Source organism: Dermochelys coriacea, chromosome 2 (assembly GCF_009764565.3).
Source record: "Dermochelys coriacea isolate rDerCor1 chromosome 2, rDerCor1.pri.v4, whole genome shotgun sequence".
In the NCBI taxonomy this organism is placed as follows: domain Eukaryota; kingdom Metazoa; phylum Chordata; order Testudines; family Dermochelyidae; genus Dermochelys; species Dermochelys coriacea.
The window spans coordinates 173,801,616-173,824,906 of NC_050069.1; the positions used below are offsets into that span (position 1 = coordinate 173,801,616).

General features: G+C 40.0%; 1 protein-coding gene and 1 long non-coding RNA gene across 2 annotated transcripts in view; one reads left to right on the top strand and one right to left on the bottom strand.

Annotated features, from left to right (window-relative positions):
* CNTNAP2 (contactin associated protein 2) overlaps positions 1-23,291 on the bottom strand; it is a 1,664,903-nt gene that overhangs the window by 1,567,642 nt on the left and 73,970 nt on the right. The window lies entirely within an intron of this gene.
* Positions 150-22,885, top strand: LOC122458877. Its single transcript, XR_006279178.1, has 4 exons — positions 150-314; positions 7,379-7,384; positions 9,316-9,317; positions 22,872-22,885. It is a non-coding gene; the product is annotated as an uncharacterized LOC122458877 (long non-coding RNA).

The window sequence follows — 23,291 nt, forward strand, 5'->3', positions numbered from 1 at the left end:
TCTTGACATCTGATTTGTGTCCATTTATTCTTTTGCATAGAGACTGTCCGGTTTGGCCAATGTACATGGCAGAGGGGCATTGCTGGCACACATCACATTGGTAGATGTGCAGGTGAACAAGCCGCTGATGGTGTGGCTGCTGTGATTAGGTCCTATGATGGTGTCCCTTGAATAGATATGCGGACTGAGTTGGCAACGGGGTTTGTTGCAGAGATTGATTCCTGGGTTAGTGTTTTGATTGTGTGGTATGTAGTTGCTGGTGAGTATTTGCTTCAGGTTGGGCGGCTGTCTATAAGCGAGGACTAATTGGTCTCGTTAGCACTGACCCCCCACTTGGTAAGGCAACTCCCATCTTTTTATGTGCTATAATATATATACTGCTTACTGTATTTTTCACTCCATGCATCTGATGCAGTGAGTTTTAGCCCAGGAAAGCTTATGCCCAAATAAATGTGTTAGTCTCTAAGGTGCCACAAGGACTCCTCATTGTTTTTACAAGTATTTGCCTAATCTATTCGTATAAACACCAGTCCATTTTAAAAGCCACATGGCAGCTGCACTTGTGTGAAAGGCTAGGGGAAAAAAAAGAAAGATAAATGGGAATTCTGTGGATCAGTCTAGGAAAGTTTGAAGGTGCTTGTGAGAGATGCAGACAAACTGATAACCTTCACACAGCAAGGAAGCCAGGGTGTGACAACAGAAGAGGTCACTGGGAGTGACAAATTGTGGAAGGTCTTAAAGGTTAAGAGAAGAAGCTTGTGTTTAATGGGGAAAATAGTGAAGAAACTCAAAACCAAGGTGACATGGTCATAGAAATGGGTCAGAAAGATTTTAGCAGCAGCATTTTGAATGAATCTGAGAAGGATGAGATGGAAGGATGGACAGACGGGAGGAGACCATATTACAGAAAAGGGCCTGGATAAACGTTTTTTGTGATTCAGACAAAAAGAGTCCTGTTCTTGGAAACTGCATAAAATAAAAATGGCAAGATTTGTATATAGACTGAATGTATGGCTAGACAGAGATAGGGTTACTAGGTGTCCAATTTTTGAAAAAGGGACACTGGTGGCTCTGGTGGGCACCACCAACTGGGTTATTAAAAGTCCGGTTGGCAGTGCAGTGGGGGCCTGGGGTTAACCCTGCCTGCCATGGCTCCCACAAGTGGCTGCCAAGTCCCTGTGGCCTCTAGGTGCATGGGCGACCAGGAAGGCTCCACACACTGCCCACTCCCTGGATAAGCAGTTCCCATTGGCCAGGAACTGCGACCAGTGAGAGCTGCGGGGGCAGCACGTGCAGACACAAGGGCAGCACTTGGAACCTCACTGGCCACCTATGGGCCGCAGGGACCTGGCGGCCGCTTCCTGGGAGCCGCAATAAGCGCTACCCTGGATCCCGCATCCTCTGTCCCACCCTGGAGTCCCCTCCCACACCCAAACTCCCTCCCAGAGCCGCAACCCCCCCAAACCCCTGCCCTAATCTTGAGCCCTCTTCTACTGCACCGCAAACCCCTCTTCCCTGGCCCCACCCCAGAGCCCACACCTCCAGCCAGAGCCCGCACACCCCCATACTCCGAACCCATTGGCTCCAACCTCGAGCCCCCTCCTGCACCCCAAACTCCTCATCCCTGGCCCCACCAACAGCCCATATCTCCAGCTGGAGCCCTCACCCCCACCGCACCCCAACCCCCAGTGACAGCCTGGAGCCCTCTCCTTCCCCCCGAATTTCTAATTTTTGGCCCCACCCAGAGCCTGCACTCCCCAGACCAGATCCCATGCTCCCCATCACCCCAAACCCTTGACCCAGCCCAGAGCCCTCTCCCTCACCCCAAACCCCTCATCCCCAGCCTCACCCCAGAGCCCTCACCCACATCCCTCACTCCTGCCCCAGCCTGGTGAAAGTGAGTGAGGGTGTGGGAGAGTAAGCAAGGGGTGGGGAGGAGGGATGAAGCAAGCGGGGGCCGGGGTGTTCGTTTTTTTTGCGAATAGCAAGTTGGCAACCCCAGACAGAGCAAAATTACACTCATTTTATAAATGTCTGGGTGGATGGAGGTGATAGGTGATAAAAGGAAGGAAGATGTGAAGTTTTGTTTTGGTCTTCATAGGGAGACAGAAATACCATCGTGACAGAGGGTCAATCAGAGCAAAGTTTATTACGATTCATGAGTGAAGAATGCCCTGCTCTCTTAAAAGAAGTTAATGAATAGGATGATGTGCCTTGGCTAACATAGCTCTTTAATACATGGTAGTAAAGCCTGCTATTATGAGTCTCCCATCTCAGGAACACTTACATTAAGAGTGTGAAATGTTAAATAGCTCTGCCAGGTGTGAGCCATTAGGTTTCTCTGATTTGGTGCACTTTGGTACATCCATTTGATACAAGGTGCACACTAATGTGCTTTTGATTATGGTATGCTGCTGTGGGGATTCTGGAAAAGGCTGCTTTATTTTTAGATTACTATATCTCTTGAACCGTTAGAGCTCTCATGCTGAAATTCACTTTGTGACTAATATTGGAGGAACACTGAAACACAACTATCATGTGCTATTACTGCACATAAGGCCTCTAGAACAAGAAGTCTTAACATGCTCTAATATTTCTGAGGGCTATAGCTGAACCATGAAGAATTCACACCTTATCTGGAATTCTTAAAAATAGCAAAGGGTTATTCAGTATAAGAAAACCAACCCAGTCTTCTATTGCAAAGAATGAAGACACTGATAAAACAGATCACTATTCCAGTAACATACTCTATTCTACCTTTGTAAAATATTCAGCATCTTCTCTTACCAAACACCAATACACACTTAGGATACCACAATACAAGCTCATGGCAGATGGAAGAAAATCTTTGAGGCCTTTCCCAGGTTAAACTCAACTAGGTAAGATGTAATGGGATGTTTATATATGTAAAAAAGTCAAGTTAGAACCAGCCAGGAAACTCTAGTTTCAGCTCAGAATTTCCTACACATACTTGGTGCAGGGGTGCTAGAACAATTTGCATAGCGGAGGTGCTAAGAGCCATTGAATCAAACTGTAAACCCTGTAGATAATGGCAACCACTTCAAGCCGGGGGTGCTGCAGCACCCTTAGTTCTAGCACCTATGACTTGGTGTGCAGCTTTCCTACTCCACCATCACTGTGAAGTGAGTAGTGGCATGGCCTCAAAGGCTCTGTAAAGATAGCAAAAAACAAGGGACTCTGTTGGGCCATACAAATGAGCGCATATGTCAAAGGGTGAGAGCAGAAAGTAGAGGAGCTGCTCCCCAGATCCAGCAGCCCATGCCAGCTTACTAGGAACCCGGTTCAAAAACAACCTGGGAGGATGGCTTTACAATGAGCTGTAGAGTTTTTGCATGTGAATGCTGACAGAACTGGCTTGGTCTTCTGAGAGGAAATACTCCCGTGGATGCTGCTGCTAACAATTGTCCCCCAGCCCCTATTTTTACCATGTCTACCTGAACATCTCAGGTCCACAAACACAAGGGATTTCCCTAGATTTCAGAGGGAGGAATGTTGATGCCTTTTGAACAAGTTTCATTTATTTAGCCTTCCTCTAATGCCTTCACCATTTACATACTGATGAAATGGCCCTCCTCATTTTGTTCACTATTATTGTAGTTCATGGCTTAATTCCTTCTAGGACTTCTGGGTGTTCAGAGTCTTTTGGCTCTGTTACAACCTGCCTGCTGTTTTTCTAGGTCAGCTCATAGATTATTTGACTTGAAATGACCCTTCCATTGGTTTAACCAGTGTGGGCTTATCCTTATGAAAAATGTAACACTGTAAAAATTGCTCTAGTTTGTTTCAGTGATCTGTATAAATTCAAGAAAGAGGGTTGATCTACAGCCAGTGTTTAAAGATGCTTAAAACTAAGTAATAGTTTAATCCCTTTTTCTTACAATGGCAGTCACTAAATGTGTTTGTTTTCTGTGATCTCTCTCTTTTTAGGAGACACTGTTTAGTTAGGTTTCAGAGTAGCAGCCGTGTTAGTCTGTATTCGCAAAAAGAAAAGGAGTACTTGTGGCACCTTAGAGACTAACAAATTTATTAGAGCATACTTTACTGTTTAGTTATTCATGCTACCTCTTTCATACCTGTAGTAATTTGCATCTCTCCCTGTAGTGATTTTTTTAACTGTCTTCACTATATTGGCCACTGAACTCAATGGAGCTACTGAAATTTACACTCGCTGCAATTACTGTATCTATTTAGGGCACAGTCCCATAATTCTTATGCAAGCAAAACTCCCAGAGATTTCAGGAGGAATTCCCCCTACATGTGGAGGACAAGATAGGACCCAGAGTGTTATTTTAATGCCCATGACAGAGGTGAATGAGTCCTGCCGGAGGAGGAGGGAGGAGGTTAAAACTTTGCTTATACAGTCAGGCACCCTTTCTGGAATTGTAAAGGAAAACTACTGACTGAGCTCTAGTTGCCTTTAATATATCTGCCATAATAGTCTAAACGGACAGCAGACATTCCTTGAGGGGAATGTAACAAACCTAGGGCCCAATTCTACAGCTCTTCTGTGTACACAACCCTCCTTAATTTTGAGACTACTGTCACATATAGAGGAGCTACAGGTCTAGGCTTCTAATTTTTGGCCTAAACCAGATTCCCTAAATGTTGCAAGGAAGTAGCAAAAGGCAGTTCAGATGGTTGTACTCCTAAATTATACCACCATGCATCCATAATGCTTTTTTTAAGTAGGTGTTATGCTTGTCCTAGGAACTTCTAAAACAGTCTTCCCCAGGAATTGAAATTAGAGGGGGTGTTCAAATTTACAGCGGGAGGTGGAAAACGACTAAATTGACAACACTATATGTAACTAGTTGGCTACTGGGGGTTGGACAGGGGAGTTGCTGGGGAGGGATGTAGGAAAATCCTTGTGTCTGGTTGCTAAAAGTTTTGACTTAACTATTTTTGACACACGATAAACCACTCAGAACGGATATATATCAGGTCTGGGGTTTTTCCTGTATCTCCCAGCATGAATCACACCACTCTAAACTCTATGGCACTGTGTTTCTATGCTATCCCAATTCCTGGTGCTTTACTAAAATAGAATTATAATCTGAGATGTGAATTGTTCATGTGTAGAGAACAAAAATATTTGTATATCTTTTAATCAAAAACACATGACCCTCAATGTATCTGTGTGATAGTACCCTGCAAGAAAGCACAGAATTAGATCAAAAGGCATTGTTTAAGAAACCAGGCAGGAAAGGCACACAAAAAAATGTCCTACATAAGAGCACCTCCTCAAACAAGGTTTATAGCCCTGATGAGGGATTCCTCAGCCCTGACTAACAGCTGTTTGCCAAGGCTGAAAATCTGAAACCAGTGGGTATGTACTTGGAACCATTCAGCCATGCCTCTACTGCTGCTAGTGCTACCATGGATATGCTGCTATTTAATACTGTGCTCACTCAATGAGAACTAGTGCCAACACATGTAGACAATAGGGGACTCACACTCCTAGCTCATAGTGTAGACATAGCCTAAGTGTTTTGTCAAAATAAATCATACTGAGTTTTGCAGAAGCTATTTCTGTGTCACAGTATACTGCTTCAGTCAACAGACTCTTGGAGAATTCTTACTGGTGCCAAGTCCATTGCTAAGTATTAGAATTGGCTACCGGCAGGGTGCAATATAGAAACCCAGCTGGGGAGTGGATGGATTGCGAGATCTCATCCCAAAGAACTGTGGAGGCCTGGGACTGCCACTTGAAAGGGGTGCATTTGAGGGGGGGACTGGAAAAGGCTCTCAGATGCAGTAGCCTGCTCAGGGAGTGAGACAATATGATGCTGCAATAAAACAAATTCTTATGTGTTTAGAGTTAAAGGGCTGCATATGGATCATTTGCAAGTTATACAACAGTAAGTGGGTATAACTTGCATCCCTCGGAAGTAGATGTGGGTGTCATAGTATGAAAAAAATGAACAGAAAATGTGAGGGCCTGAATCTCAGTTACACTAAGATGGCTTGACATTGCTCTTGCAAACAGTCTATAGGCTATATACCACTGTGGATTCATATGCAGATGGAAGGATGGTATATGACCCTACACAGAATATAAGAATGGCCATACTGGGTCAGACCAAAGGTCCATGTAGCCCAGTATCCTGTCTTCCAACAGTGGCCAATGCCAGATGCCTCAGGGGGAATGAGCAGAACAGGATATCATGAAGTGATCAATCCCCTGTTGCACATTCCCAGCTTCTGGCAAACAGAGAATAGGGACACCATCCCTGCCTCTACGTAATCACCTTAAGTGATTACCAAAATCTCTTATACAATATAATAATTAACAATGTGTTTATATATTTATTTTATCTATCTATAATAAAACCTTTCTTCCCAGGGGATGATATAGCTATAATATACAAATGTGCAGTGCACATATGTTCTATGGCAGAGGAAGACAACCAAAGACTGGTTAGCAAAACCTGTGTTGATGCTTTGCAGTGAAGGAGAAATTTTGGTTGAGGACCCGGGGCAAACCCCTAGCTTAAAAAAGGGTCATTAAAGAAACAATTATCTCTTCATTATGACTGTGGAGTTTGCATTAATGCAAATAAAATTCATACATAATGGGTAGAGAATGCATCTGTGTATCTGTGGGGGGAAATGTTTGCCATTTGTAATCACTAGTTGTTTCACTAATCATTTAAACAGCGAATTAACTAGATAGGATCAATTCTAAAAAACAACCTTCATCTAAACAACATTCTTACTAGGCAATGAATATTCTTATAGCCATAACTAAAGTGATTCCAAAGACCAACTAAGCAATAAAAAATAAAAGCATATGTATAGCTTTTTCTTCATCAAAACCTATTCTAGAGAGAGTGTGGCAAACAGCAAGCTTAGCATGAAGTAATTAAAATTCCAGTAGAAAACAAGGACTAGAAATGATTTTTCATCATCATTCACTATACATTCAAGACTATTTTTTTCCACTGTGAACAATCACTGTAGAATCTTCTAGCATAGATTTGTACATTCCTATTAAATGTTAGAAAAATGCCATTTGCCCCAAACAGCAATCCTTTTAATCAGCCCCTCCTGCTCATTCAACACCTTTCAACTCTTCTCTCAAAATAAGCCAACGCTGGTCTCCTGATGTTTTAAATAAAATTATTAATACATTCTGCTTTATTCTCTCACTACTAACTCTGTATGTTTGTTACTTGGTTTCAAATACGGATGCTACTGTGACCAGGTGCCTGGATGGCCACACTAACAATGCAACATTCAGGGCAGATTGCAAGGCATAGGGCAGACAATCCCCATTAACTAGTGGTTTACTCTATCATTTGATTCACCAAGCTGGTAATGAAAGTGCTTCTGCAGTACCACCCTAGTTAAACAGAAGCCAACAGTCCCCTCGGGTACTTCAGCCCTTGGCTTCTATCCAGACAACCAAGTCTAATATAATGAGAGGTTACTGAAAACTCATTTCACCATATGTGAGGTTCTTCCTAATCCCAAAGGACCAGAAATATCCTCAGGTCAATATGAATCTCAGATCTTACCCCAATATCACACTGCCAGCCAATCATTAATAAGTTAACTAAAGATTTAATAATAAAAGAAGAGAGTTGTTAAATGGTTAAGGAATCTTGTACATAAAAGTGATTGCAAAGTCCTTACATGGAATAAACCGCTGGTTTGCAAAAAGAAAAGGAGTACCGGTGGCACCTTAGAGACTAACAAATTTATTAGTCTCTAAGGTGCCACCGGTACTCCTTTTCTTTTTGCGAATACAGACTAACACGGCTGCTACTCTGAAACCTGTGGTTTGCAAAAGTCTCTCTAAATCACCCAAACAGATTGGGGGTCAGTCAGTCCTTGTCAGAAATCCAGTCCAGAGAAAAGACGACAAAATGCAGATGTTTTGGGTATCTTTTGCATCTTCTGCCAGGTGCATGAAATTTTACTATCCCAAACAAAACCCACAGGCTCTGCTTGTGGAAAGTTACAGGCCCAAGATGTAGTCCAAGGTCACATGAGCACATCACATTACATGGGTTGCCCAGTCACAGGGGGTAGCCACTGGTCCCTCCATCTTTGAGGCATCCTCAAGAGCAGCTATCTAGCTGGGATGAGTTTCTTCAATGGGCCATTCTGAGAGCCGAGTGTCCTTGATGGGCCATCAACACACAGCTGTTTAGCAGTGATGTAAATTCTGTCTGGGGGCTGTCACCCAGGAATACACCACATGTGTAAGATTCAAGTACATAAACAATATTCATAACTTCAGATACAAAGATTATACATGGATTTAACCAGGATAATCACACTCAGCAAATCATAACTTTTCCATCAACAACTTACATGATGCCCAATTTCCATAAATACAAAGTGTAACAGTGGTAACAACAGTGATATAAACAGTCACTTTTCTTATATACAGCATCACAACTTCTGCACAAGTTCCTTATTTATTGATAGGCCTGAATCTATACTTAGCAAAAGTCCCATCAAATATAATGAAAGCCTCATTTAATTTTTTTTTTTGGAAGAAATGCAATCTGTTTGCTGTAATTATGTGGTCCATTAGGTCTCCCTTGAAGTGTCCTTTTTTTCAATGGATGTTGGACTGGCTGCACTAGAAATCAGAAGGAGCCATTTTAGGCCAGATGGACTTTCCTAACATTTCAAGCCCCTTTTTTACTTACTTCAGTGGGCATTGGGTCAGGTCCAGGAAGAATAAGACCAATTCCCTTAAACTTTCTTTGTAATTTAGCTTTGTCAGACATAATAGTATTTTATATTGCTTAATGCTACAGTAGCTTGCTGACCCCTTAGTGTCTTCCTTCCCACCACAAAATTTTAAATGTTTAGTTTCAGGCATTTAGATTTCATTTAGGCCGCAGCGTGTGGACACAAACCTTTTATCTAAGTTTAATTAGCTAAACTACCTCAAAATAATTGTGAAACATGTTTGTGGTCACTTGTAAAATATTATTTTGTCGGACCTCTGACAGCTCCACTTGTCAAAGTTTGAACTCAAGAGCTCCTATATTAAGAATCGGAATTTAATTATGGTAGTTACACTTGTTAATAGAACTATTTTCAGGAGATTATATTATGGCATTAAATGACTCTTACCACGTGTTGTATAGGGAAAAAAAGGCTTGTGGTAAAGCAACATAAGGCAAGATTTCAGACTGAAAAATTTACACTGGATCTTACAAATGGATGTAAACTTCAATTGGATCACTGCATCTGTAACTAACTCAGGCCAGACTCTGCTATCCTCACTCACACTGGTATTTAGCATTTAGTATTTACCTCCTTTCAAATCAGTCGTATTATTGCAGAGGAAGGAATTATTCAACATAAATAAGTGGGGAAGAATCTGGCCTTAAGAGAGTTCCAACTATTAATTATCCTGACAAATACAGTTAATATTCCATAAAATATGAAGAAACAATTAAGAAAATTGATTATAACAAGAAAAATCCCAAATATTTCTTTAAAAGGAAACTAATATTTTGTATGAAAAATATTATATGTACTGCACGTACTACAGAACTATAGCTTCCATTTAGAGTATTGGGAACTAGATGATTAAGGAGCAGGATTTTATAAACTGGCCTGCTTTTTTGAAACAAAAATTTTGCATGTGCAAAGCTACACCCTCAATTATTATCTTGCACATCTTATATCATTTACATATGTGATCAATTAACTTAGAAATTTAAGTGACATATTGTGCACACAAATAAATGCATAATTTTGCAAAGCTATCAGTGTAAAAAAAAAAAAGATCAACACAGTTTAGACTCAAGCTTTAAGGCCAAAAAGGACCATCATGATCATATAGTCTCACCTCATAGCGAGTCTAGTAGTCTCACCTCATAGTCTCACCACATTGCAGACCATGGAGCCTCACCCACCCATTGCTGTAGTGGTGTGGCTAGAGCAGTGCTCCCTTGTGGTCCTTCCAGGTGTTCTAACACAGCAATAGGTGTCCGAGTAGGGAGGGTAGGGGAAGAAGTCTCATCTCCCCTGTCCACTGAGGTGGGCTGGAACTCACCAGTTAACTGCCTCTTCCGTCTTATCCTCTTCTGGGGGTGGAGGATCAACCCTATAAATGTTCTACAAAAAAGCAAACCTAATTCAATACAGGGCCATCCCTCAGTCTTCGTGAGGCATTCCTCCCCTTTCTTTTGGGGTTGGCTCCCAGTCTGATCTGTACATTGCTCATTCCTCCCCAGTGGCTGCTCCAGCTAGCAAAAGTATTTCTCTGTTACTCTGCAAGTAAAGCTCTCTTCAGGTGGAGTTCCATCCTCCTTCCTGGCCAGTCAGCCCTGAACTAATTGAAAAGTTCTCTCCTTTTATTCCCCCTATACACTTGGAATTAGTTGCAGGTGCATGGGGCAGGAGCTAGCTGGGACAATAGGCTCTCCTTAACCCCTTCTCTGTTGGTGTGGAACCCCTCTGCCTCATCACACACACAGGCCAACTAAGAATCTTAAGGCACCAGAGTGTTTACAATGCTCATCGATGAAAAAAAGTGTACCAAAATTTATCATTTGAATTATTACTATTCATTTTATGTATTTCAGTACCATCTACAGACTCCAACTGATATCAGGCACATTATGCGAGGTGAGAAAATACACTCCTAGTAAGAGACAGAATGCCTACAGTCTAAGTAGAGAAGGCAGATAAAAAATGATATCTCCATTTTACAGAAGTGGAAGTGAGGCAAGGGGAGATTAAATAACTTGCCTGGGTCATACAGGAAATGGCTGAGCCCAGAACTAAACCCAGGATTATGAGTTCCAGTCCAGTAATCATCCTTCCATTAAATCAGGAAACTCAAGCTTTTGAGGATCATCCATCTAAATCAGTGTTCCTCAGCTGATGGGTCATGACCTTCATGGAGGCCATGAAAAGCAATGGGGAGAGGGAATTTCCAGGCATTGGAAATTTTATTACAATTTAAACCAAGAAAATCTTGCTCCCTCATTCCCTACACATCCTTCCCCTTCAAGATCAAGTATTCTCCATCAACCACTTGAAATGCGCGCGCGCGCACACACACACACACCCCTCTTATGTAAGAGTATAACTGTTTTCATTAATACTTTTTTTTCTTTTGTAGTAAATGTAAAGGAGTCGAGAAAGTGTTAAGCTTTGAATAAGCAGTTAGCAACACGAAAAAGCTGATAAACACTGAAACAGCTGCCTTTGCTTGGTTTGGCTCTTTACATATTATATACATCTCTCTCTCTCTCTCACACACACACACACACACACACACACACACACACACACACACACACACACCATAAGAAGAGACAGTAAGTTGAGAGAATTCATACTGAGGCAAAACCTAAGAGGGAAATTTTTCAGGCTCTTCTGTCACTGAGCTTATGGTACTTACAAACAATTGACAATAAGTAAACAGACAATGGAAATAACAGGTTTTATGAACAACAGAACACCTTGACTCCTTCACGCTAGCATTTCAGAAGCTCCCCATACTAAATAAATGTTTTGTTTGTTTTATTTAATTTCAGCCAATAAAATCAGTCTCTTCAGGAACCTGACTGGTCCTTTGTCATAAATATAAAGCGAAGGGTAACCACCTTTCTGTATACAGTACCATAAAATCCCTCCTGGCCAGAGGCAAAATCCTTTCACCTCTAAAGGGTTAAGAAGCTAAGATAACCTTGCTGGTACCTGACCCAAAATGGCCAATGAGGGGACAAGATTCTTTCAAATCTGGAACGGGGGCAGGGAACAAAGGGTTTGTTCTGTCTGTGTGATGCTTTTGCTGGGAACAGATCAGGAATGCAGCCTTACAACTCCTGTTAAGTTAGTAAGTAATCTAGCTAGAAAATGCGTTAGATTTTCTTTTGTTTAATGGCTTGTAAAATAAGCTGTGCTGGAGGGAATGTATATTTCTGTTTTTGTGTCTTTTTGTAACTTAAGGTTTTGCCTAGAGGGATTCTCTATGTTTTGAATCTGATTACCCTGTAAGGTATTTACCATCCTGATTTTACAGAGGTGAGTCTTTTACCTTTCCTTTAATTAAAGTTCTTCTTTTAAGAACCTGATTGATTTTTCATTGTTCTTAAGATCCAAGGGTTTGGGTTTGTGTTCACCTGTACCAATTGGTAAGGATTCTTATCAACCCTTCCCCAGGAAAGGAGGTGTATGGCGTTGGGGGGATATTTTGGGGAAAGACATCTCCAAGTAGTTTCTTTCCCTGTTCTTTGTTTAAAATGCTTGGTGGTGGCAGCATACTGTTCAAGGACAAGGCAAAGTTTGTACCTTGGGGAAGTTTTTAACCTAAGCTGGTAAGAATAAGCTTAGGGGGTCTTTCTGCACATCTGTACCCTAGAGTTCAGAGTGGGGAAAGAATCTTGACACCCCTCCACTCCAGACTAACAACAACTACTCAGGGAAATACTTTAGACATGGGAGTCATTCAGAATGCATGGGTCTTCTGAAGGAAACAAAGCACCATTGAAAAGCATGAAAGCAGTAATTATCTAATAGACAAGTCACACTGAAAAAAGGATGCAGAGGTCAAAGCATGCCAAGAGCATTATACAAGGCCACTGCTTGCTTTAAAGAAAGATAGAATCTAACAGCAAAGCTATCCAGTAGTAGTCTATGATTCTGATAGCATGTCTATGCTGCCCCTCAATTTGAACTACAGGGGTGTGAATTGCAGTGTGCACCAAACTTCTGCACTTTACCTCCCCTGTTTTGATGCTGCAGGAGAAAAGGAAAGAGGCCAACTCTCGCTATCCCCAGTACCATGAACCCCTAAAAATATAACTGTGATGCTATAGACTTGGTGCCAACTCTTGCCAGGAAAACAAGCATTAGCTAAGAACTGACAACCTCACAGCTGGAAACCAGACCAGTTCACCCTTATGTTAGTTTTTCTCAAAATACATAGTAGTCTAATAAGAATACATTTAGTGTTTAGACTCTATAAAATGCTCAAATTGCTGCACCCATTAATCTCACTTGCAATGTCTGTAGTCCATGCTATTAAAAATATGTAAGTTTTGCTTTATAGATTTGAAATGTTTGCTCTGAACTTGTGAAATCTGGCACAGGGGGACTGTCCAAATTTAAGTGGGCTATTAAAAGACAAAAGTTTTGTTATAATTTCCCCATCCACCCGTGGAGGAGTGAGTGGAGAAGGCTTTGTCCTATTGCTCTGAATGCTGGAAGAGGAAAATAAAATAGTCAACATGAAGATTTTTTATCTCTTCTCTGTTTGAACTCTCCGAGAAACCAAACTGAAGCCAGAGATCCCCAAGGATTACCTCCCGGGTCTGCCCTGAAAGACACTTTGAATTGACAGATAATTGCATTCTATCACTCTTAGGATCTAGATGGTAACTCATTTGTTTGCATACGATTACTTGCTTTGACCTGTAAATATTCATTTTTTTTCCTAGTTAATAAACTATTACATAGTTTATTACAGGATTGACTACAGGCATTGTCTTGGGTGTAAGATCTAGGCCCTACCAACTGATCTGGGATAAGTGACTGGTCACTTGGGACTGGTAGCAGCCTGAATATTGTATGATTTTTGGTGTTAGCGACCATTTATCACTAAGTCCAGTTTGTCTAGGTTGCAAGGTAGATTGGAGAGTCTGTCTGACTCCTGTTACAGTGAGCCAGGAGTTCTCATTTGTTACTGGTTTGGTGAAATCTAATCACAGAACACACCACGAGTTTGAGGTATCTGCCCAGTTTTTGACAGTGTGTGCTGAGGTAGGCCCTCACAGTTGTGAGCCACTCCAAACAGTGTGACAGTATCCAACTATTTCTTGCTTAAAAGTATAGCCAGGTGGCCTCTCTAAACCATTTCGTGTATCTAAAAAGGTGAAACAAGACCTCATGCTGTAACAAATCCTATTTGGCCTTGTCTTCGCAGCTGTTCTGTATTATGCAACTGACAACCTTTAAAAGGTCCTCTCTATAAGGTACAGAACTGATGGAAAATCCTTCAGTCTCTGAATGCTTACTGCAAAGAAAAGTCCTGGAGGCACTCATATGTGAAGTCCATTTTGAAGGTTTTCAGAAGCAGCTAAACCATTTGGACTCACCGTCAGCTTGAAAAAAAATCAAGTCCTCTTCCAAACACTACCACCGAGGCAACCACTAACACTGATGGTACAGAAGTAAAGAGCTTCAATCACTTTACATACCTTGGTATCACCATGTCAAGTGATGGCTCCCTGGATCAAGAACTATTAAACAGAATATGAAAGGCAAGTCAGAGTTTCAGAGGACTTCACCAAAGGATACTCAACCAGCACACCATCGAACTGTCAAAAGAACTCCTGATATACAATGCAGCAGAGACAGCATCTCTTTTATTCAAATGTGAAATGTAGATAGTTTACTCTAGACATAATCACACAATTCAAAAATTTTCATATGTGCTATCTTTGCTCTGTTCTGAAGGTCCACAGGCAAAACAAAATGTCACACATTAACATACCTGAAAAAGCAAAAACAACCAGCAATGAGGCACTGATCAATAAAGCTCAGCTGAGATGGACAGTTCATGTTATCAGAACTGGTGATGACAGACTCCCAAAAAGCATCCACAATGGTGAGCTGAAACTCAGAAACTGCAGGAAGGGCTGTTAATAGAACTACTTTAAAGATACCCTTAAAGACACCCAGAAGTTCACCTCATGCAGTAGAAATATTGATAACTTAGAAGACATGGCTAAGAAAAGACCTAAATGGAGAACAGCTATCGATATATGAAGACAGATGTGAAAAACTGATTGGAAAAAAGGGCCAAGCACTAGGCCCAATCCTCAGGGACAGCCTACATGTTCCTATGTGACATCTGTTTGTGACCTTGCTACTCATGTTTTAGACTATATAGCCACAAGAACACATACAAGATGTGGTCATGTCATCATCAGATACAATGGATATTTATATCCATATCTATGTATAATATAGCCTGATCAATTATTGTAATTATACAATTATTGGAGTACAATATGCACTAGTTACAAACAGGTTCATTACTCAGATGGCTACCTAGAGTTAGTTGAGATGATGAAATTGATGAAGCACACAAACTTTGAGCTTTAGTTAATACAAGCAAATATAATTAAAATCATAGGAAAAAAATCTATATACACACACAAGTATAAGAATAAGATAAGTACAGTAAAGTGGTTTCCTGCATTCTGCACACTTGATAGACAGCTTTAGATCTATCAATACCTCTGAAGGCTCAGCATAGGCAGAGGAGTGCGGGGAGATCCATGTAAGGCTGTTCAACAGAGTTGCGAAAATAAATTTTATTTAGGATGAGTTCCCTGTAGGGGTACATTAAAAACAACTAAATATCAAGGCCCTAAAATTGAGACATCCCTCAAAATGCATTACCAGGAAAATTTCCAGTGAAGTTTGTGTTATGATTCACCAATAAAACTGGACTTTGGATGAAAAAAAAAATACACATTTAAAGATAAACATTGACATGAAAGAATCATCATATTTTCCATAATTCCCCCTCCTCTTTCTAACAGATTAAGGGTAGCACAGAATAACACACTTAAAACATTGAAATATAAAATGAAGAATTGTTAATGATAAGGTCAAAATCTTTTGATAAATACTAATCATTAAAAATATAGTTATGTTTAGAGAATGAGTACAGATGAGGTAACATTTAGGCCAAGTCCTGGTTGGCATAAGTGGGGTTTTGCCATAGAATTCTTTTTACACAGAATTGCTGATCTGCTTAAAATGTTATTGCTGACCAAACAAAGGCAACTTGTTGTGCTGGAAGATATAAGAGACACAAACATGTTATAAATAAATAAAAGAACTCTCTGGGAAGACCCAAGGCAGCGTGACAAAAACAGCATGAGCCAGAAACTGCAAAACCAACAAAAAAAAATACAGGAGTTGGATAACTGAAGCTTGCACATGCATAATGTACAAGTTACCTAAAATCCAAAAGGGTTGATCTCATTTGGATAAAGCTATTTGGATAAAGATGAAGTAATCTGTAACATAGAAATCTGTATGAGACCTAAGTGAACAGGGACTGGAAACTGGAAAAACACCATACCAGAAATTGAAGAATAGGACTGAAGGACCAGACCAAGGGATCAGAGAAGGCAACTGCAGACCTTTCTGGAGTTTTAAGCATAGCTAGAAGTATGAGCCAAAGGAAGACTTGTTGAAATAGTAGCACTGGGTGTCAGATAAACACAGACTTCTCAAGGAGCTACATAAACACATTCCTAAAAGGATGGTACAGGAACACACTGACCCAGGAACACTGACCCCTGTAAAGATAAGGAAGGGTGACAAGATAATGGAGGATGATGTTTTGTTCGAACTATCAGGTACAAGGAACATATGGAGTGCATTATGTAACTTCTGCAATTTGTGTCAATGTATAAAAGGAAAAGTCATAAGGGGAGCAACTTTGTATTGGCAAAAGGGAAAAATTTATGTTGATTGAGCCAATACCTTGTCATGAGCATACATATGTTAGTGAACCTGTAGCTTGGTTTGTAGGGCACTAGTACTATGCATTATTGACAACAAACCTGGCCAAGCTTCTATCACTGAACCAAGCCTGGGGTCTTTCTGAGTAACATCGAGGTCTGCTGAATCAGCAAGCTGCAAACATTCTGCTTGTGCAGAGCACACAGGAGCTCCAAGGACAGCAACACTAACAGCATCAACAACAATCATGGAAGAAGGAACAACTTTTCAGGACATAATAACTAGGACCCCATTTACCAATTCTGTCTTGTCTGTTATTTGTCTGGCATAAATGCATATCCAAGCACTGTTTCTGTCTGAAATTAAATACATAAAGGCAAAAATTGATTAAACCTAAATTGGGTGGACTTGTGATTCAATTGCCTATTTTTTATGGCCAACATCCCTGCCACTTCCCATCAAGTAGTAGGTGCAGATTCTTTCTACTTCCAATTTGCACCAGACCCAAACATCTTTGGGAGCAGTGGGACTAAGGCTTGATCCTGTAAGGTGCTGAGCACTCCGGCCGTGATCCATCTAAAGAGTTAAGCACATGCTTAACTCTAAGAATGTGAGTAATTACTTAGTTTCAAGGGGGCTATTTACATGCTTAAAGTTAAGCTTAAGTATTTTGTTGGAGCAAGGTCAGAATACTCAGCACCTTACAACATCAAGCCCACAGTGCACAACCAAGGTCTATCACAGAGAGGGACTGCCATGACTCTTAGCATTACATCAATTATTTTAAATAATTCACCCAAGGGTAGTAAGGTCATAGAGACAGGCTTGAATTCTCTGTTTAGCATATTTCTGCACATAATGTACCATGAACAGCTACAGTGCTATATAAGTGATAAATTATGATAATATAGAACTCAGGATGAAAAAGAAAGATTATCTAAAATCATGGAATATTTTCAATTATGGTAAACAACTGTGTCCCTTTAAAACTCTGTCCTTCGGGGCTGTATTTATTTTCTCCTGTTCTGAAAATATTTACAATGCTTGAGAGATAATCTCCCCGGTCCCCACGTTCCCATTTTCAAATGATCAACCTGTTTTATCATTCCAAAGCTCAAAGTTGAACTTGTAGCTACTAGAAATTTGTTCAAATTTTTTTCTCCATTGCAAGTAAAAGTGCAAAAGAAAAAATTGGGAGCAACATAAGCAGTATATGCAGATAAGACTGGAATGCATTTTCCCGTCCTGCCCTTGCAGTCTATGCACCAGTCAGAGAAAAGATAACACTGTGGAGGAGACACAGGACTTGAGACTCAGAAAATCTGTGTTTTGTTCTCAACTCTGCCACGCACTTCTGGTGTGACTTTGGGCAAGCCACTTAATGTCTCTGGGCTACAATTTACTCGTCTGTAAAATGGGAGCAATATTATTCCCCTGCCTCATTGGTTTAACGTTAATGTTTGAGAGGTGCTCAGATACTATGGTGACAAGTGCCATAGAAATGTCCATTAATAAAACATGACCAATTTCCATTTTTTTCTTAATTCCTTTAGATCCATCTCTTCTGAAGTAGTGCCATTGCCACTGACTGGGCACAGAAAAATAAAATAGGGCAAAGCCAAACCGAAAGAAATGCTGTGGTAGAGAGCAGCAGATGCATATGGTGAATACAGTGGTCTGGATGCTATGGATGATATTATTCATTTACTTAGTGGAGAGGGTTTGGAATGGGAATAGGCATTCATCTATCATCTTTGCATCATCCATCAGCTGTGTGTTTCCCTAAGCAGTTGGCATGCTGTTGCTAATTTTAGTTTGTTTTTGTAAAATATCTGCCCAGAAAGGCTCGGCTCACAGACAGCATCTGGTTTCCACAAAGTTCCTGCTTTTAATTGGTTTTACCAGCTAGTTTAACTGAGGCACAAGGAAGTCAAGTGACTTAGTTGAGATCACAATCCAAGGTAATAGCTCAGCTTGGATATGAAATTCAGATCTTCTGACTAGTAGGCCTTTGTGTTATCTCTCCTTCTTCTAAAGCATTTACATCAGTGGCACATTTCACACACACACACACACACACACACACACACACACACACACACACACACACACACAGTTTCCAATTACTATGCAAAATCTCATTAGAGCATCATTTTCACCATGTGTGAAGGCCTCTCTTGAGAACTTGTGATAACTAAAATGATTGTGAAACAGCAGGACTTTTCCTACCCCAACATTTTTGCACAAGTATATTGTCATGCTGTATGATAATGGAATCAAGAGGAAAGAGATGCATATTTCTGGTCTCACAAGGTACTGTGGTTCACCCTCCTTAGTAGTTGCTTTGGGTATTGATGCCAATACTGTTATTGGCCTTTATCATCATCATCATCATCATCATCTTGTAATTTCTGTTCATTGCAGGACTACATATTGAACAACTGTGTCTTCACCAATGGTCAGCATTGTGTTTGAAAACTGGTGGCCAAGCAGAAGGATAGCTTTAACCAGTTATTGAAGTCTCAGCTACTTAGGCTTGCTGTGACTATACATATATGTCCCCTACACATTACCAAACATTAGACTCTGACAAGAGCCTGAGCCCTCTGATTAATAGACAGAAGAGTGAATCAAAAGAGGCCTTTGCTAAACTGTGGTGGTGGAGAGCAGCTCTGCTACTCTCAGGGAGAGTTGGTATCTTCCCTGTACACACTAGACCTGCCAGTCACTTCCATATTTGAGGTCCACTTTGTGTGATAACTGATAAAAGCAAGAAAGTGAAGAGTTAGGTATTTCTTCATGAAGTATTTCATTTGTCTAATCTGCTCCATTAGAGTTCCATGCATCTAAAATATTAATACTAAAAGATTTCAGATACAACAGATTCACCATATCTAACTGTAAATACCGTTACTGATTGGACCCATCATCTTTTGCCTCTTCCCTTCTGCACTACTATGTGATAACTCTCAAGGGATATTTGGAAATTCCTTATTCCAACGGTTCAATATTTTAGCCAATCCTGGCATAATACTCGAGGTCAGAACTGTATCACAGACAGTAGAAGGCTGTCCCAACATCTAAGCAGCCACAAAAAGTGTTTGGGTGTCAGGAGTCAGAGTAGCAGCCGTGTTAGTCTGTATTCGCAAAAAGAAAAGGAGTACTTGTGGCACCTTAGAGACTAACAAATTTATTTGAGCATAAGCTTTCGTGAGCTACGGCTCACTTCATCACATCACATCCAATGAAGTGAGCCGTAGCTCACGAAAGCTTATGCTCAAATAAATTTGTTAGTCTCTAAGGTACCACAAGTACTCCTTTTCTTTTTGGTGTCAGGAGTGGGTTTCTTCCTTAATGGGAAATTAGGGAGTACAAACACAAGATATTCCTTCCTACCCTATTTTTATTTAAAATATGCACAGAGTTCCTATAAAGGATTTGAACAAGGATGGACAAATACAGCAAAAGTAGCAGCAAAATATACAGACATAATTTGTACCATACTCCAGTAAGAACATCTGTGTGTTCAAGTGCTCCAGCCCTATTGCTTTCTACCTTGTGTATGATTTTGCATGTTAATCAATCTCCCTGAACACATTATAGTCTTCTGTGTTGAGGCTTCAGCCAAAATTCTTACTTTGGACACCTAGAAAAACATCACCCTCCAGATCACAAATGTATGCCAATCCATCTAGATTACCTGGCTTGAAAGAAACTGAAGCACTTAAACCCATCACTTGATGATTACCTGTTCTGTTCATTCCCTCTGAATCACTTGGTATTGGCTACTGCAGAAGACAGGATACTGGGCTAGATGGACCTTTGGCTATCGCATTTATATTCACCTTAACCTATTTATCGATTTGTGATAACGCTGAATTTATTTCTGTTATTCATATTTATACATATTATTTATCTATTAATTCTACTCAAATTTCTCATAGATACATTTTATTTACTCTCTCTCTCATATATATTATATACATACACACACACAAACACATATAAAAGATATAAATCAGTTTTTTCTGTTGACAGTTACAGAACTTCATTCTATCAGACTCTGAACGTATATCCAGGTTATACTTTTTCATCACTAACATTTTCATCACTGATATCTCAACAATTTATACTGCTGAAAAATTCACTAATATGCTATATTTGAATAGTTAATTATTATCTATAATCAGTATCAGTTCAGAGATACTGAATACAAATTTCTTTCAATGGTCCCTGTTTATGTTTAAGCATAAGCATGTGGTGAAGTCCCAGTCAAGTCAATGGGACATAAGCACATGCTTAAGTGCTTTGCTGAACAGGAACAGACTTCAGCACATATTTAAAGTTAAACAAGTGCTTTTGGTGAATCAGGCTTCAATGATTTCCTTTCTATGCTCACTTTTGTTACATGGAGAGAAAGAGCTTGAATGTTTCATAAGAAACTCTATGATTTGATTAAATGCCTCCTTAGAACCAGAATCTGTCCCACTGAAGTCAACAGGACTGCTCGCATGAGTAATTGCTAGTCTGCCTATGGAACATTGGCATAATGTAATTCTCACCCTTGTGGAGATATACATCCCAGCTATACAATACTTAAGGTAAAATTTACAAAGAATAATAAGGCAATTACAGTTAAGAAGATACCCAGTAGCTAAGGTGCAATTAATTTTCCTTTTTCAAATATAATTCAGCAACACTGAAGTAATAATACTGCTGCACAGTTAATACACCTCATTTACAAACCACTTAGGAAGAGATATATTTAAGGTGTATATTGTAATCTTGAGGTGCACCTGTTATACCTTAACTGCACATACAATATATCTGATCATGTGTAACTGACCTCTTATATAGAGTTCAAAATATTCAGTCAATCTAGCAAAGTGACTGAGTTATCATTTTAAACTGGTTTATCTGCCAACATATTTCAAATAGTTCAGAAATCAGGGATTAGCCTTTACCATTTCTTTCCTCTGAACTGCTTGGTATTCAGCACTGATCTAAACAAAACCAATTATGTTTTATATATAACCTATGGTTAATGTCTTGTTAGCATGCATTTTTAAACAGTGTTTTGTTTCTGTAAAAATGAGCATATGACCTACTATATTAAAAATTGGATATAAACAAAAGTGAAAGACTCACATTGTGTTCCTAACTGAACCATTAAAAACATTAAAAACCTTATTAACTTTATCTTAGGATATAAAAATAATGCCAGGCAGCCTTGAAAATAAACAAAAAACCTCAACATCTAGTATTCCCAAACTACATTTTGAGTAAATCTTATCATACCCCATTCATCTCACACCCAACTTTTGTTTAAAGACTCTGCTATCTCCAAAGCTAATTCATTTTTTATATTTAATGCTCTCTTTATGTCCTTATGAAGTGGAGACTCAGGAGGTGAAAATGGGCAGACCTATATATTTTAATACCGAATGCATACATGTCGGTTCAAGATTTTCTGTGCAATGGTATAATAAAAGGTCTTCATTTTTTTCTATCCACGATTCACAGCAGCAGTTTGGTAAAAGCCCCCCCTGCTGGCAATAGTCTGTAAATTTGCCCCAGAATAGGTACAATTTTCAATTGTACAGTAAAAACCTCAGGTTTAGGAACACCAGAGTTACAAATTGACCAGTCAACCACATACCTCATTGATAACCGGAAATACATAATCCAGCAGCAGAGACAAAAGAAAAGCAAATACTGTACAAGTTCCATAAAAAACATTATTCTGGAAATTTTTTTCCCTACAAGAAAATATTCCCAAATGTCCTCTTAAGAGGCCTTACAAAAAAAAGTTCTGGGTATAGTAATAGGTGACTATTCCATGGCTATTATTCCGGTGTCAGGACTAAAACAGGCAGGTTCTACAGACCACTGCTAAGTGGCTTGTTGAGTTTGCGACTAAATTGCATGTTTTTCTAAAAATATGTGCTCTAGTTCAAACAGGAATTAATTCAGGGAAGTCCTATGAGTCATGTTACACAGCTCAGACTAAATGAGCATAATGGTCCTTTCCAGCTTTATAATCTGTGAATTTACCCCAGAGGCCCTCACAATTCTAGCCCTTGACCTTTGGGAAAGAAACACCTTGTCAATACAATTTCCTAACTATTCAAATAAAATGGAATGAAACAAACCAAACCAATCAAATAAAAATGAAATGGATTAATATCCAACCAACTTAATCTAATTATCAGGATCTAACAGCTTTAACCATATTAAAACGTATCAAATAGATTCCTTATAGGTTTTCTCTAATTGGGAAGTCCCACTATCAGTTTCATTGCCACATGTGGGGTCAGGAAAGTATTTTCCCCCTGGTCAGATTAGCAGTGACCTTGGAGGGTTTTCGACTTCCTCTGCAGTGTGAGAGTGTGGGTCATTGCCAGGATTATCCGAGTATAGCTCACTTAATCATTTTCCTATCATTATAGGGGACTACATGCTGGTGCACCACAGTCCCTTCTATTTTGTCTGTGGCACATAATAGTCTAATCTCCTATGAGCTGCGATACTTTGGTCTAATTTCAGTTGTTGGGTTTAGGTGTGGTTTTGATGGCCTGTGATATACAGGAGGGCAGACGAGAGGGTCTGGTGGTCCCTTCTGGCATTAAACTCTATGAGTCAATGACCATGACTGTAAGATGTAGTTATATTTGAGCCAAATGGCAGATAAAGGGAAGATCAAATCAATTTCAGGTTGAAGTTAATATATAGACTACATCTCTGATATTATTTAAGACAACCTGCTCATAAAACAGTCAGTCAATCTCCCCCACCCTCCG